Below are 15,858 nucleotides of genomic sequence, written 5' to 3'. Positions count from 1 at the left end.
AAATGGGGTCACTTCTCGGGGGTTTCAACTGTACTGGTACCTCAGGGGTTCTGCCTACATGACTTAGCACCAGAAAAGCTCCAGTAGGCTAAATGGTGGTCCTTCCCTTCTGAGCCCTGTCGTGTGCCCAGGCAGCTAATAACAGCCACATGTAGGGTATTGCCGTACCCGGGAGAACCCACATTACAATTTATGGGGTGTATGTCTCCAGTGGCACATGCTGGGCACAATATATCAGACACTGAAATGGCATATATGCATAGGAAATTGCAAATCTCACTTTGCACCATCTGCTGCGCATTACCTTTTACACAATAACTGTGGGGTCAAAATGCTCACTACACCACTAGATGAATGTCTTAAGGGGTGTAGTTTTTAAAATGGGGTCACTTCTCGGGGGTTTCAACTGTACTGGTACCTCAGGGGTTCTGCCTACATGACTTAGCACCAGAAAAGCTCCAGTAGGCTAAATGGTGGTCCTTCCCTTCTGAGCCCTGTCGTGTGCCCAGGCAGCTAATAACAGCCACATGTAGGGTATTGCCGTACCCGGGAGAACCCACATTACAATTTATGGGGTGTATGTCTCCAGTGGCACATGCTGGGCACAATATATCAGACACTGAAATGGCATATATGCATAGGAAATTGCAAATCTCACTTTGCACCATCTGCTGCGCATTACCTTTTACACAATAACTGTGGGGTCAAAATGCTCACTACACCACTAGATGAATGTCTTAAGGGGTGTAGTTTTTAAAATGGGGTCACTTCTCGGGGGTTTCAACTGTACTGGTACCTCAGGGGTTCTGCCTACATGACTTAGCACCAGAAAAGCTCCAGTAGGCTAAATGGTGGTCCTTCCCTTCTGAGCCCTGTCGTGTGCCCAGGCAGCTAATAACAGCCACATGTAGGGTATTGCCGTACCCGGGAGAACCCACATTACAATTTATGGGGTGTATGTCTCCAGTGGCACATGCTGGGCACAATATATCAGACACTGAAATGGCATATATGCATAGGAAATTGCAAATCTCACTTTGCACCATCTGCTGCGCATTACCTTTTACACAATAACTGTGGGGTCAAAATGCTCACTACACCACTAGATGAATGTCTTAAGGGGTGTAGTTTTTAAAATGGGGTCACTTCTCGGGGGTTTCAACTGTACTGGTACCTCAGGGGTTCTGCCTACATGACTTAGCACCAGAAAAGCTCCAGTAGGCTAAATGGTGGTCCTTCCCTTCTGAGCCCTGTCGTGTGCCCAGTCAGCTAATAACAGCCACATGTAGGGTATTGCCGTACCCGGGAGAACCCACATTACAATTTATGGGGTGTATGTCTCCAGTGGCACATGCTGGGCACAATATATCAGACACTGAAATGGCATATATGCATAGGAAATTGCAAATCTCACTTTGCACCATCTGCTGCGCATTACCTTTTACACAATAACTGTGGGGTCAAAATGCTCACTACACCACTAGATGAATGTCTTAAGGGGTGTAGTTTTTAAAATGGGGTCACTTCTCGGGGGTTTTAACTGTACTGGTACCTCAGGGGCTTCTGCCTACATGACTTAGCACAAGAAAAGCTCCAGTAGGCCAAATGGTGGTCCTTTCCTTCTGAGTCCTGCCATGGGCCCAAACATCAGTTTATCACCACAAATGGGGTATTGCCGCACTCAGGACAAATTGGGCAACAAAATGGGGTGTTTTATTCCTTGTGAAAATAAGAAATTTTGAACAAAAATTACATCTTAATGGAAAAAAATATCATTTTTTTAATTCACAGCCCAATTCAAATAGGTGCTGTGAAAAAACGGTGTGGTCAAAATGATAACAACAACCATAAATGAATTCCTTGAGGGGTCTAGTTTCCAAAATGGGGTCACTTCTGGTGGGTTTCCATTGCTTTCATACCTCTGGGGCTCTGCAAATGCGACATGGAACCCGAAAACCAATCCAGCAAAATCTGGACTCCAACAAACACATAGCGCTCCTTTCCTTCTGAGTCCTCCCATGGGCCCAAACGGCAGTTTATCACCACAAATGGGGTATTGCCGCACTAAGGACAAATTGGGCAACAAAATGGGGTGTTTTATTCCTTGTGAAAATAAGAAATTTTGAACAAAAATTACATCTTAATGGAAAAAATATCATTTTTTTAATTTCACAGCCCAATTCAAATAGGTGCTGTGAAAAAACGGTGTGGTCAAAATGATAACAACAACCATAAATGAATTCCTTGAGGGGTCTAGTTTCCAAAATGGGGTCACTTCTGGTGGGTTTCCATTGCTTTCATACCTCAACACCTCTTCAAACCTGGCATGCTGCCTAAAATATATTCTAATAAAAAAGAGGCCTCAAAATGCACTAGGTGCTCCTTTGTTTCTGAGGCTTGTGTTTTATTCCACGAGCGCAGTAGGGCCACATCTGGGACATTTCTAAAAACTGCAGAATCTGGACAATACATATTTAGTAGTATTTCTCTGGTAAAATCTTCTGTGTTACAGAAAAAAATGGAATAATATTGAAATTCAGCAAGAAAAATGAAATTTGCAAATTTCACCTCCACATTGCTTTAATTCCTGTGAAATGCCTGAAGGGTTAAAAAACTTTCTAAATGCTGTTTTGAATACTTTGAGGGGTCTAGTTTTTAAAATGGGGTGTTTTATGGGGGTTTCTAATACATAGGCCCCTCAAAGCCACTTCAGAACTCAAGAGGTACCTTAAAAAAAAGGCTTTTGAAATTTTCTTAAAAATATGAGAAATTGCTGTTTATGTTCTAAGCCTTGTAACGTCCAAGAAAAATAAAAGAATGTTAAAAAAACGATGCCAATCTAAAGTAGACATATGGGAAATGTGAACTAGTAACTATTTTGGGTGGTATAACCGTCTGTTTTACAAGCAGATGCATTTAAATTCTGAAAAATGCAATTTTTTCAAAATTTTCTCTAAATTTTGCAATTTTTCACCAATAAACACTGAATATATCGACCAAATTTTACCACGAACATGAAGCCCAAAGTGTCACGAGAAAACAATCTCAGAATCGCTTGGATAGGTTTAAGCATTCCGACGTTATTACCACATAAAGTGAAATATGTCAGATTTGAAAAATGGGCTCTGAGCCTTAAGGCCCAAACTAGGCTGCGTCCTTAAGGGGTTAAGTTTTATGATCTGATGTTCCGTTTGTTGTAATGTTCAATTGGACTATGGTCCTTTATGTGTATTTTATGTATTGTGTAAAATCTCTTAATAAAAATTAAGATTGAAAAAAAAAAAAAAGAACGGAGCAGATTTTTCCAGGCAGAATTTTCTCTAATATTTTACTGGTAATGTTATCGCGTGCCACCACAGTGCGGATTAAACAGAAGAATTTAGAAAATTATGTTTTGAAAAGTTGATAAACGGTAAATTGTTTATATCATGCTGATAAAATAAATATTGTAGAGCTGCCAATGTAATGTGCACTATTCAGAAGTGAATATTAATTTCCCTGGCTTTTTCCCATACTTCCTTATAATCCTCTGACAAGATAAAGATTATATACAAACAAGGCAGTTTTATCACTAAAGCCGCTGGATCGTGTTAATTTCAGCAGATACAGCTACCTTGGCTGAACTTTCTGGCATGCTCTACAATACTCCTATACACTAGAATGTTAGTTATAGGGAACAGGAATTTACCAGCTCCATGTGAAAATTAGGGTAAGGGCACACTTTCCCGCCAGCATGGTCTAACAATTGATCATCATCAGACTACGGTGTCCCAGAGGCATAGAGTGCGACACACGTGCCCCCGAAGAAATACTGTGCCACCATATGTGACACTAAAAATAAACTATATTGCCATATGTGCCCAATTATATAGTGGAGACAAGATCATACTGGTTTCAGACCCTAGCCCCTTAACGACGAGCAACGGATATATCCGTCACAAACAGGTGTTAGTTCCTGCATAACAACGGATATATCCATCGCTCTGATCTCATGGGTACTGCCAGTGTACCCATGCGATCAGAGGAATGAGCCTCTGAAGCGGCCCGGTACTCTCAGAATGAGAGGCTGCAACGGTGAGTCAAGCCACCCCGACAATCTCTAGGTCAGCGACCCCAGACCACACACTATGGGTTGCATCGGGGGAGGGATTAAATAAAATAGGAATGACAGGATTATATACTAACAGGTAATCAAATTGGTTCTTGGTGATCACTCCTACTGTTAAGCCATCATTTAATATGTTTTTAATGCTGAACTGGAAAACAGTAGTTGGATTACTGACTAACTGCCTGTATGTTTCTGTATCTGATAATAACTCAAGAATTTGACTCCTGTACATGGTCTTGTCCATAACTGTAATGCAACCCCCTTTGTCTGCCATTTTAATAATGATATTAGTGTTGTTACGTAATGAATTAACTGCAGAATATTGTTTAGATGAAAAATTGTGTTTAATCCTATCTCCCCTCCTCATGTGAAATAGCTTTTGCAATTCTTTCTCTACAGCAAGATGTAATTTCTCCATAGATTCAGTGCTGGACTGGATTGGATAGAAACTTGGATTAGAGGTCACAAATTGTTCGGCCACATTGACCAATTGTTGGTGTTCTTTTTTCATTATGTCCTCCAGACATAATAAGGCCTTATTCACACTAACGTGTGTTACATCCATGATACGCGAGTGGAAATCTTGTGCGTCGCACGGACTTATGTTAGTCAATGGGGCCGTTCTGACAGGTCGTAATTTTCACGCAGCGTGTGTCCGCTGCGTAAAACTCACGACATGTCCTATACTTGCCCGTGTTTCTCGCAGCACGCACCCATTGAAGTCAACTGGTGCGTGCAAACTGCGCGCGGCACACGGAAGCACTTCTGGGTGACGGGCGTGATTCGCGCTACAGTTGTTAAAGAAGTGAAGGGAAACCTAAAAGCCCCTCCTTATTTACTGTTTCGTAACATAAAAACAGAGTTTCATAATGATGCCGGCTGCGCGAAACTCACGCAACCGCGCACCATATACAGATGGCACACTGAACTTTTGTGCGCGCAAAACGCTGCGTTTTTTGCGGCCCGCAAAACAGACACGTTCGTGTGAATAAGGCCTAAGGCTGTTTTTTTCCTGCAACATAGTTACATAGTTACATAGTTACATAGTTTGTACGGTTGAAAAAAGACACATGTCCATCAAGTTCAACCAAGGGATAGGAAAGGGGAAGTGGGATGGGAAAGGGGAAGTGCTGTAATTATTTTCTTGTTCAAAATTTTATTTCGTGTTTTTACGGGTTATCAACCTGTTTCCAAAAGTGTTGTATTCCGGAGCAAGACCACCAAATATGCGATATATTATCTATCTCACGGTTACATCTCCAGCAGAGATTTGTAGGGGAAAGATGGGACCTATAAAGGAAATCCGGTGTTCTATACCAGCGTGTGAGAATTTTATAAGAATTCTCCTGCATTCACGCACACCAGGAGAAACCGTGCGAGCGCCAGAGAATATAGGAAGTTTATTCCGATGGGAAGACCTTCTGTAATTCCTTTTCCCACGCTGACATATAACTCATACTTGATGTGGGCGATTCAGATATTAAACCAGTATAAACATTGGAAAGAGATTTCCGAGGTGGTGAGGTGTGCAATACCTTCATTGCTTGTAGTTTTGTAGCACACTGTCCTATCTGTAACTGATATCATCCCTTACACTGACTTCCAGAGGAACTGCTGGTGACTATTTTTGAGCATAAAATTATTTTTAAAAAGTTAAAACAAGTAGACAAAAATTAATTGTTAAACAAGTTGCTCCAATGTTCATTCACTATATAGGCCTCAATAAACAAACAACAATGGTTTGATCACTTGATGGTCGCATTACAGCTCAGTCAAGTAAAGTGTGAAATCCAAGTGATTCCAGACATTTTTTGGGCTGAGCCATACTCTGGGGATATTTGCTTTCATTTTCACAATGAGTAATATTGGCTCCCAAATTTTCATGATACAGTCTTAGCTCACTTTAGCTGACAATACGTGGCAAGATTGTTCAGCCAACCTTGGGTATTTTATAATATTGACAAGTAAAGATTTACCCTCCCTGATCCTTGTTTCCCTAACAGCAGAGGTCAAGAGAAAGTCTGACCAGGCCGCATAGACATTAGATTGTTAGTGAATCACAAAGGTATGTTCTACAAAAAGGAACAATGATTGCCATAGCAAACATAAAAATAATGCCCCTTTCAGGAGCTACTTGACACCACCACATTCCTAACTACCTATGACAGGAGATTCCAGTGACTTAATTGTTCCATATTCATAACTTGAGTACATTATTCACTGTGGAGTCCACATTCCTGTGTCGGTTCTCATCAACAATTAAATTAAAAGTTGAGTGGGCCCCTTATCAACTGGAAGCTAAAAAAAATCCTACTCAATCCTAGTTTCCCTGACAGCCAAGGTCAAGAAAATATCTTGGCCCACAGACATTAGACTGCCCGTGAATAATATTAAGGGTATGTGCACACGTAGTGACCAAAAACGTCTGAAAATACAGAGCTGTTTTCATGGGGAAACAGCCCCTGATTTTCAGACGATTTTTGAGCAACTCACATTTTTCGCGGCGTTTTTCGCGCCGTTTTCACTGCGTTTTTTACGTCCGTTTTTTGGAGCTGTTTTCATTGGAGTCTATGAGAAAACAGCTCCAAAAAGGCTGTATTTTTACACGTCATTGTTTGACAGCTGTCAAACGACGACGCGTAAATGACAGGTCGTCTGCACAGTACGTCGGCAAACCCATTCAAATGAATGGGCAGATGTTTGCCGACGTATTGTAGCCCTAATTTCAGATGTAAAACTAGGCATAATACGCCTCGTTTACGTCTGAAAATAGGTCGTGTGAACCCAGCCTAATACTGACAGTGGCATACATAGAAGATTGGGGGTTCCCATAGCAAAGTTAAAAGCATTGCCCCCTTTGAGGTACTGCTTGATATCACTGCAATCCTAACCACCTGCAACAGGAGGTTCTGATGCCTCCCTCCCATTATCATGACATTGAAGAACCTGGGGAGAAACCATGACTGTGAAGGTTCTCCCTACTCGTTAAATAGGAATGAGACCAAGATGGAATGGGCTTCCCTCTCTCCAGGGGCTTCAAAGAAGCTGCATGGTGTGCCATATGATATGAACACTCTCGGATCGACTGGTACAGCAAGATTCAATCCTACCCCTAATCCTTGTGACCCTGACAGCAGAGGTGAGGAGAAAGTCTGCCAGGCCTAACAGACATCACAATTTTAGTGACCAATTTCTGATCAGGTTTTAACCTTAGTAACTGGCACCTCTAAAATTATTCACGGCTCCAAGATTATAACGAGTTTTGATTGTTGATTTTACAGCTCAACCTTAGAGAATTATAATTCACCAATTTTTTTGCTCGGGAGTCAAGATCCACATTGTAGCTATATTGTCCTTTATTTTAATTTTTATCAAGCAAGGGATTACTCGTGTGATGGTAAATGTAACCTTTTTACGCCTATTCCTTTCACTTTTTCCACACCGATTGTAATTAGTTTACAATAGAAAATACTTTTCTTTTTGGCGACGTCCTAATGGCTTATGCAAGAAAGGACAATAAATATTAGCAGCAATGACTCTGTGCACTTATAGAATAGAGCTCTATGGAATTTCCCTTCTGGGCAAAGTGTCAAATGTTATAATTTGTTTAAATAAGTCATCGGAGGATTTGAAAAAATTCTGGTCCAACAAGGAAATGTCACAGCTATATAGTAGAGATTACTTTTGTTGTAAGCGGAAACACTGAGTTCATAGGAAACAATGTTTCCCACTTAATCACAGAAGTATTTCTTTAAATGTGTTATTACTACAGTAATTTTTGAGTTGTCTAAATGTAAATTCCAGTCAATAATTTCTTTCTTCCTTAAATGCTGTCACAGCTGCTGCTCCCGCTGCTTCTCAGTGCCGTATACTTACCGTTCCTTGGAGTCTCCCGGCTCCTGACCGGCGCCACGTTCCTCCCACATTCTCTTCTGGCCGTGGACTCCTTCGATAACATTCTCCTTCTGCATCTCATGCACCCAGCTTTCCCAAGATATAAAAGTGACCTCCCCTGTCCACCATTGCCTAAACAATTAGGTTCCCCCTTAACTTGCTAGTGATACCTTGCCTTATCATTTGTTGGATTCCCTGTGTCTTGACCTTGCCTGTATGGTGATGGTGACACGGCGAGCAGGTGGGTGGCTACCTGCGGGCCGCGGGGTGGACAAGGCCCCCAACCATCGGGCGGAGAGGCCCTGTACGTCTGCGCTAGTCCAGAGCTCTTCTGTGGAGAGTCGGGGGTGTCGGTCATGTGGCACTTGTCCGGATGCGGCTGGGTCGGATTAAGCTGACGACTGGGAGGTCGGTGGACAGGATGGACATCTGGAAGGATCCTTCGCCCCGGCTGGTGGAGACACAGCCCCTTCGCAGCCCTGTGAGTTATCTCCCACATTTTCATTGCCTGTTATAGTTCGGTCCCCGGGAGTCGGGGGTGGATTTCCACTTGCGCCGACGGGGTTGCCGGGGTGTAGCGGGGGTGGTACCGGTGGTGGGGTGTGTGATGGGGGAGAGATTCGTGAATTGTTGGGTTGTGTGCGGGAGCTGTTAGTGCATTGCGGGGGGGGGTCGTTGGGCCGGCATTGGGGGATAGTCGGGTGGTACTGGAAGTGTGGCTAGGGAAGCGAGTGTGGCAGTGTCTGTGCAGACGGATCGGTTCAGCCGGCCCCTCGGCGCCTTCTAGTGGGGGGTCTGGTGGGGCAGGAGTGAAGCCCGGGTTCTGCTGGCAGTTTAATGAGGGCCAGTGTACGTTCGGACTGGGTTGTAAGTTTAAACATAGCTGTTCCTCCTGTGGCGGGACATACCACGGTTCCGTTAAGTGTTTTTGGAAGGGTAAGGGACGGTGGGCAGGGGGCACTAGTCAAGGGCCTGTCGCCAGTGAAGTGGGAAGAAATAGAGCCTTTCCTAAATAGATTCCCTGATAGAGCGCGGATGTTGGATGGTTTTCGGGTTGGTTTCCGTATCCCTGCCCTCTCTCATAAGGTTCTGTTTTCCTTGCGTAATCTGCGTTCGGCGTTGCAGTATGCAGGGGTGGTTGGGGATAAGTTGCGGAAGAAGGTTGAGTTGGGGCGTATGGCGGGTCCGTTTGTGGATTGCCCTTTGCCGGATCTCGTGGTAGCGCCGCTGGGGGTGGTGCCCAAGAAGGAGCAGAATAAATTTTGGCTCATACATCATTTGTCTTATCCGCGGTGGCGGTCGGTTAACGATGGGTTCTCTCCTGAACTCTGCTCGGTGGTTTATACCTCGTTTGATGCGGCGGTGGAATGGGTGCGTTATTATGGGGTGGGGGCTATGATGGCGAAAACCGATATCGAATCAACTTTTCGCCTCCTCCCAGTGCATCCTGATAGCATAAGGCTGTTAGGGTGTTATTGGGGCGGGGCTTATTTTGTGGATCGCTGCCTCCCTATGGGTTGTTCGATTTCCTGTGCCTATTTTGAGGCCTTTAGTTCCTTCCTGGAGTGGGTGGTCTGTGATGTGGCGGGCATCTTGTCGGTCATACACTACTTAGACGATTTCCTATGTGTTTGTCCGGCGGGTTCCTCGGTTTGTTCTAATTTGCTGAGCACGATTGAATAGGTGGCGAGGAGGTTCGGTGTACCTTTGGAACTGGACAAAACAGAGGGGCCTAGCTCCTGTCTGTTTTTTTCAGGGCTCACGATTGATTCCGTGAGGCTGCAGTGTCGGCTTCCTGGTGATAAGCTTGAGGCTTTGCGGGCAGAGGTGTATTGGGCCAGGCATTTGCGGAAGATCTCATTGCGCGAGTTGCAGTCCTTGTTAGGCAAACTCAATTTTGCTTGTCGGATTATGCCCATGGGGCGGATTTTAGTAAGCGGCTGTGGGGAGCGACGGCTGGGGTGACGGCCCCACATAATTTTATTCGGCTGAATAAAGAGCTCAGTGCGGATTTGGCAGTTTGGTTTGAGTTAATGTATAATGGGAAGTCCGTTATTATGTCCCCGGTGGTGGACAGTGTTGATTGGGAGTTATTTACAGACACGGCAGGGGGCGTGGGTTTTGGTGCTTACTGCAAGGGGCAGTGGTGCGCTGCTCGCTGGCCGCAGAAGTGGGTGGATTTAGGATTAGTAAAGAACCTTGTTTTCCTTGAACTCTTTCCTATTCTGGTGGCGGTAGAGATTTGGAGTGAGAGGTTTCGGGACAGCAAGGTCAGTTTTCATTGTGACAATTTAGGGGTGGTAGGGGCCATTAACAATCTGTCTTCACCCCCGTCCGGCTGTTGAGACGCTTGGTGTTACGTTGCCTGTCCCTGAAGGCGTGGATAGTTGCGGTTCATGTACCAGTGGTCCAGAATGACATTGCGGATTCTCTTTCTCGATTGCAGTGGGATCGTTTTCGCTTATTGGCTCTGGACGCGGAGTCGGAAGGGTGCTCTTTCGCTGAGTGGCTGTGGGGACTGGGTTACGAGTCGCTGGAGCATTGATCCGGTCTTTTCTTGCACCTGGGACTTGGGCTGCTTATGATTCTGCATGGCGGGATTGGGAAAGTTGGCTGGCGTCTCTGGATGGGGTAAGAACAGATGACGATTGCGTGGTAGCGCTGCTGGTGTTTCTGGGACAAGGTTTCTATTGTGGGCTGGCCCGTATCCAAGGTTAGTCATTTTGTGGTAGCCCTGGCCTTTGGTTTTAAGCTCCGAGGGTGCAGGGATATTACGAAAAGTTTTTTTGTTGGCCAGGCCCTGAAGGGTTATAGGAAGGGGAGAGGGTTACCTGATCGTCGATGCCCTGTGTCGTTCGTGTTATTGGAAAAGTTGTGGGGGGTGTTGGTGAATGTTTGTTTTTCTGATTTTGAGGTGACTCTGTACAGATTGGCATACTCGTGGGGCCATGAGGGTGGGGGAGCTGGTGGCGCCTAGCACTAAGATGTCTGGGGGGTTGCGTATGGAGGATGTGGTACTGGCGGACAGGAGTGTGAAGTTTTGGATCCGGCGTTCTAAGACAGACCAGGGTGGACGTGGTAAGCGAGTGGTGTTGGGAGCGGCGGCAGGGGCCAGGATGTGCCCGGTTGCATGCTTCGCGGGTTATAGGGCTGTTTAGCCGGTGGTGAGTGGGCAACTGTTGAGTCACGTGGATGGGTCATTTCTGTCTCGTTACCAGTTTACTTGGGTTTTGCGTAGGTGTCTTGGGCAGTTGGGGTTAGATGTGTCCTTGTTTTCCCCTCATTCATTTTGTATTGGAGCAGCAATGGAGGCGGTGTCCTGGGGGTTGGGGCGAAAGTGGTGAAGCGGTTAGGTCGGTGGGATTTCCGCCGTTTTCAGTTATATGTGCGTCCGCACTTTTTATGATGATTATGTGTGCGATGGTCTTCACGCCCCCCTCTCTTTTTCCCTTCCCTCCCTTTCTTCCTCCTTCCGTTCTTATGTTTTTTTTCTTACATTTTGCTTTTATCGTCCTAGGTCTCCCTTGCCGGTTGATGTGGATTGTCGGGCATTCTTACGTGCATTGGGGGGCGGAGCAGGCCGATGTTCGTCTGAACGGGCCGCAGTTGGGTTTTCGGGGGAGGAGGTATTGGTTCGGTGGCTGGGGAGTAGAGGGATGGCCTGGAGTCGGGTGTTGCCGGATGTCCATAGGTTTGCCCAGATGTATAGAGCCCCTGATGTTTTAGTGTTGCACGTGGGGGGGGTAATAATTTGGGTAAACGGCCTTTTCGGGAATTGATTAGGGACATTAAGTATGATTTACTTAGGTTGCGGTCCAGTTTCCTGGAGGTCAAGGTGGTATGGTCTGAAATTGTTCCGCGTAATGCCTGGAGGCATGCCAGGTCTTTGGCGCGTTTAAATAAGGCCCGGGTGAAGGTCAATAGGACGGTTTCGGGGTTTGTGGTGAGGAACGGGGGCATCTTCGTGCATCAGTACGACTTTGAAGATGGCCAAGGCAATTTCTGGTTGGGTGATGGTGTTCACCTGACGGCCGTGGGGATCGACCTGTGGACTCTGCGCCTGTAGGAGGGGATTGAGCAGGCTCTCTTGCTGGGTAGGGGCTCTCATACTTAAAGGTTGTCTAAGTATGTTCATGTGGCGGATTGGGGGTCCTTGGAGTTGGTGGTAAATTGCTGTTGGGGGGGATTCATCAAGGGTATGGTCCCTCCCTAATTTATTATGGTTTTGTGGTCTGGTCAATTTGGGCTCCTGCTGAGTGGTGTCCTGGGGAGTGGTTGCAGTTTAGGTCAGCCAACTGCAGGTATGACGGTGCCCCTCAGCCTGTACGGTGACGGCTGGGAGTAAAATACGGTGCAGGTGGGCTGTTTATGTTGACAAACTTTTGTTGCTCCAAGGACTCTCCTTCCATTGTTATTTTATATCTGAAGCGAGAAAAATAAATTGTTATTTTATGTAAATTGTTGTTTCCATTATGTTTGTTTGTAAATAAAATGACTGCTGTGGCCAAATTTATCCAACCTAAGTTGTCCGTGTTTTCCTTATAGGCGAATGGTGATGGTAGGTGGTATGGCCATTAAGAGGGGGAGGGGTAGTAGGCATAGTAACATTACCCTTATGACAGTGAACGCACTCTACAGTCCCCTGATCATGGGAATTTAAGCCAAGCAGCAGGAACTAGTTGGTAGCCCCTGCTGTGAATCCCCCTAAGCAGTATAACTTGTTTTTTCCCCTATATGATGCAGCCCTGTCCAAAAGGATTCCTGAACCCTTGGTAGGTGACTACTCCAAATAAAATTTACCATAGAGATCTGATGTTGTCAGCCAATGGCTTATGGAAATTGATGATACGCAGTAATAAACTAGTATAGTATAACATTTTTATTTAAGGCTGAGGTGTAGCTATATGAGTGCAGAGATAGCAGAGCCCTAAAACTCCTCTTCCACGAAAGAAGACACTAGTATTATAGGTGGAACATGTTAGGTGGAGTGGTCCGGTGACAGATATTGTACTAGAGAACATGAGCTTCAAGTTACACATTTGATTTAAGGGTTTCTTCCTGAAGATTATCTACCTACTAGACACGTCTAGCTCCCCCTGTACACACACTGTAGATGTTCATCCTTTGGGGACAACTAGATGACTCCTAAAATCCTTCCTGTCTCCGCTTAGTGACTGATCTACAATGTGGCTTGGAAATTTGTTTTAACTTGTTGAATGACATTATCCTGCATAGAAAAAAACATTTCAGCAAATGCAAGTGACGCCCAGCTTAGTTCCATCAAGAAAGATACTTAGATCAAGAAGTTACTGCAACAACACGCAAAGGAGCAACGGAGTCAAAAAGGCAGGAAAATAATTAAATGAAAGACAAAATCACGAAGGGGCTGGAGGATAAAATGTCATTTAGAGTTTGTGTCCATATAGTTGAACTTCCAGCTGTTGAAATGCATAGGTTCATTTCCAGGTTTCATTTGTGTGTTCTGTATACTGTGCGTGCTGATTTTTGGACCTGATATTCAGTAGTTTCTAAAAATAAATTTAAAATTTTTTTTCCCTCTTGGCTCTTTGTATTCAGCATCCCTCAGGAGAACTCTGTTGTTCTTTTATCGAGGAAGAAAATATGGACAGGACATGGGTCAAACACAATGCAGGTATGTCAGCAATGCATGTGAATATTTAATGGAAAGACTGTTACACTACAACTGGGATCATGGCCAAAACCGAAAGAAAAAAAACACCCAAATATTTAATCAAATCTAAAAGAATAAATTATTTCAGATCAAAGGTTTTCATATGAAACATGATCCCTCTCTATAGTAAACGCATCTTGACAATGGATATACTTGTAGTACATATGTGCTTATCTCCCATGATGCATTTTTTTTTAGATTTTATCCCTTTCTGATTTTTTTTTTTATAATTTACAGTCATGTGTTCTATCTTGTTTTTCCAGGACAAATAGTCCTTTTTGGTGTATTACACAGTTGAACTGGTAGTGGTAGTAGGTAGTAGTGGTGGGGATAAAGATGTTGAAGCAAGAAGGGACATATTGTAGGGTAGCTACAAGGTGTGGTCATGCACGAAAACAAGGGTTCAGGAAGATGAGATAAGAGGTCTTGTTTGGGGAATCCTTCTACTGTAGGCCGGCTTAAAGGTGTTGTCTGGGCATGGGGAGGTTTTTCATACTGAACTGTCCACAGGATAGGTCATCAGTATATGATCGATGTCAGACCCCGCACCGATCAGCTGTTTTGGTTGCCTCTGACACCAAAAGTTTTGCAGTGGTCAGTCCCGAAGTAGATGAATTTGTATACTATATAGTGGCCGTACTGCAACACTGCAGCTCTGCTCCTACTCAAATGAATAGGACCAGAGCTGCAGTACTGTAACTATTGATCGGTGCGGTGTCCGGGTCTCGTACCCCTACCGATCATTTCTAGGTCATCAGTATGAAAATCGCCCCATGCCCAGACAACACCTTTAAGCTGTTCACGTGACATGGAGGATAAAATACAGTAATCAGGAATTATCTTTTTTCTGGCTAACAAATTTACAAACCTATAAAGCCGCCCGTACACTTGAGACGATGGGCAAATGCTTATAAAGCCGACAGCTATTTCTGCTGATTATTTCTAACTCTGTCGAGGGTGCATGTTTATTTCTTTGCAATATTTTTTTATGGAAATGTTTCACATATTATCCAATCAATAAAGAAAAATAACAGAAAACAATCGTGTACATGTAATCGTATAAAGCTGGTTCAGAATATACATGAATAATAATATAAGGGGTCAATAACGCATGTCAATTACAGTAGTTAGAAAATCTCGCAACACTGTTGTTGAATCATAGAAAGAAACTAATAAAAACTTGTGTAAGGCTTCGTTCACATCTGCTTTGGGGTCCCGTTCTGACGTTCTGACTGAGGTTTCCGTCAGAACAGGACCCTGAACAGACACAAACAGATACGAATGGAAACCAGAAGTTTCTATTTCCATCACCATTGATTTCAATGGTGACGGATCCGATGCCCATGGTTTCCATTTGTGTCTGTTGTGCACCGGACCCGTCGTTTTGCTGGAAGCAATAGCGTAGTCGACTATGGTGAAAAAATAACAAAATCCATCAGCGAGAGCACAAATGTTAGGAGTGGCCAAATAAACAGTTTGGTACATTCTTGAAAAAAAAGAGCGCACTGGTGATCTCGTGAACTCCAAAAGGCCTGGACGTCCACAGAAGACAACAGTGGTGGATGATCGCATAATCCTTTCCATGGTGAAGAAAAACCCCTTCACAACATCTACCCAAGTGAAGAACTCTCTCCTGGAAGTAGGTGGATCCGTATCTAAGTCTACCATAAAGAGAAGACTTCATGAGAGCAAATACAGAGGGTTCACCACAAGGTGCAAACCAATAATCAGCCTCAAAAATAGAAAGGCCAGATTAGACTTTACCAAACACCATCTAAAGAAGCCGCCCAGTTCTGGAACAGCATGAAACTAAGATCAACCTGGTTTTCGTTTATCAATATTGTGCAAGGGTTCCGTCATTTTGACGGAATCAATACTGTAGTCGACTGCGCTATTCATTCCGTCAATACCACAGAACCCTTACACAATGAGGATAAACGGAAACCATTTGCACGGGATCCGTCACCATTGAAATCAATGGTGATGCAAACGGAAACCCATTTGTTTCAGTTTGGATTCCATTCATGGGTTCCCTTGATGGAAAGCTCAGACGGAACCCATAAGCGGATTCCTGATGCAGATGTGAACGAAGCTTAATATATCTTACTTATAGAACATTTTTTCTTACCAAAAACCCTATAGGAAAGTACTCTTTTACAATTAT

The 15,858-nt window shown here is 44.3% G+C and overlaps 1 long non-coding RNA gene across 1 annotated transcript in view; it reads left to right on the top strand.

The window, feature by feature from the left end:
* LOC142760637 (uncharacterized) overlaps positions 1-13,656 on the top strand; it is a 56,663-nt gene extending 43,007 nt beyond the window's left edge. The window contains exon 3 of the long non-coding RNA XR_012883331.1: positions 13,580-13,656. This is a non-coding gene — a long non-coding RNA (uncharacterized LOC142760637). The remainder of the gene's footprint in view (positions 1-13,579) is intronic.
* The last annotated feature ends 2,202 nt before the right edge of the window (positions 13,657-15,858 follow it).

The sequence above is a fragment of the Rhinoderma darwinii genome, chromosome 4, assembly GCF_050947455.1.
Source record: "Rhinoderma darwinii isolate aRhiDar2 chromosome 4, aRhiDar2.hap1, whole genome shotgun sequence".
In the NCBI taxonomy this organism is placed as follows: domain Eukaryota; kingdom Metazoa; phylum Chordata; class Amphibia; order Anura; family Rhinodermatidae; genus Rhinoderma; species Rhinoderma darwinii.
Note: the sequence above shows the minus strand (reverse complement) of the source record. Positions and strands in the feature narration are given on the sequence as shown.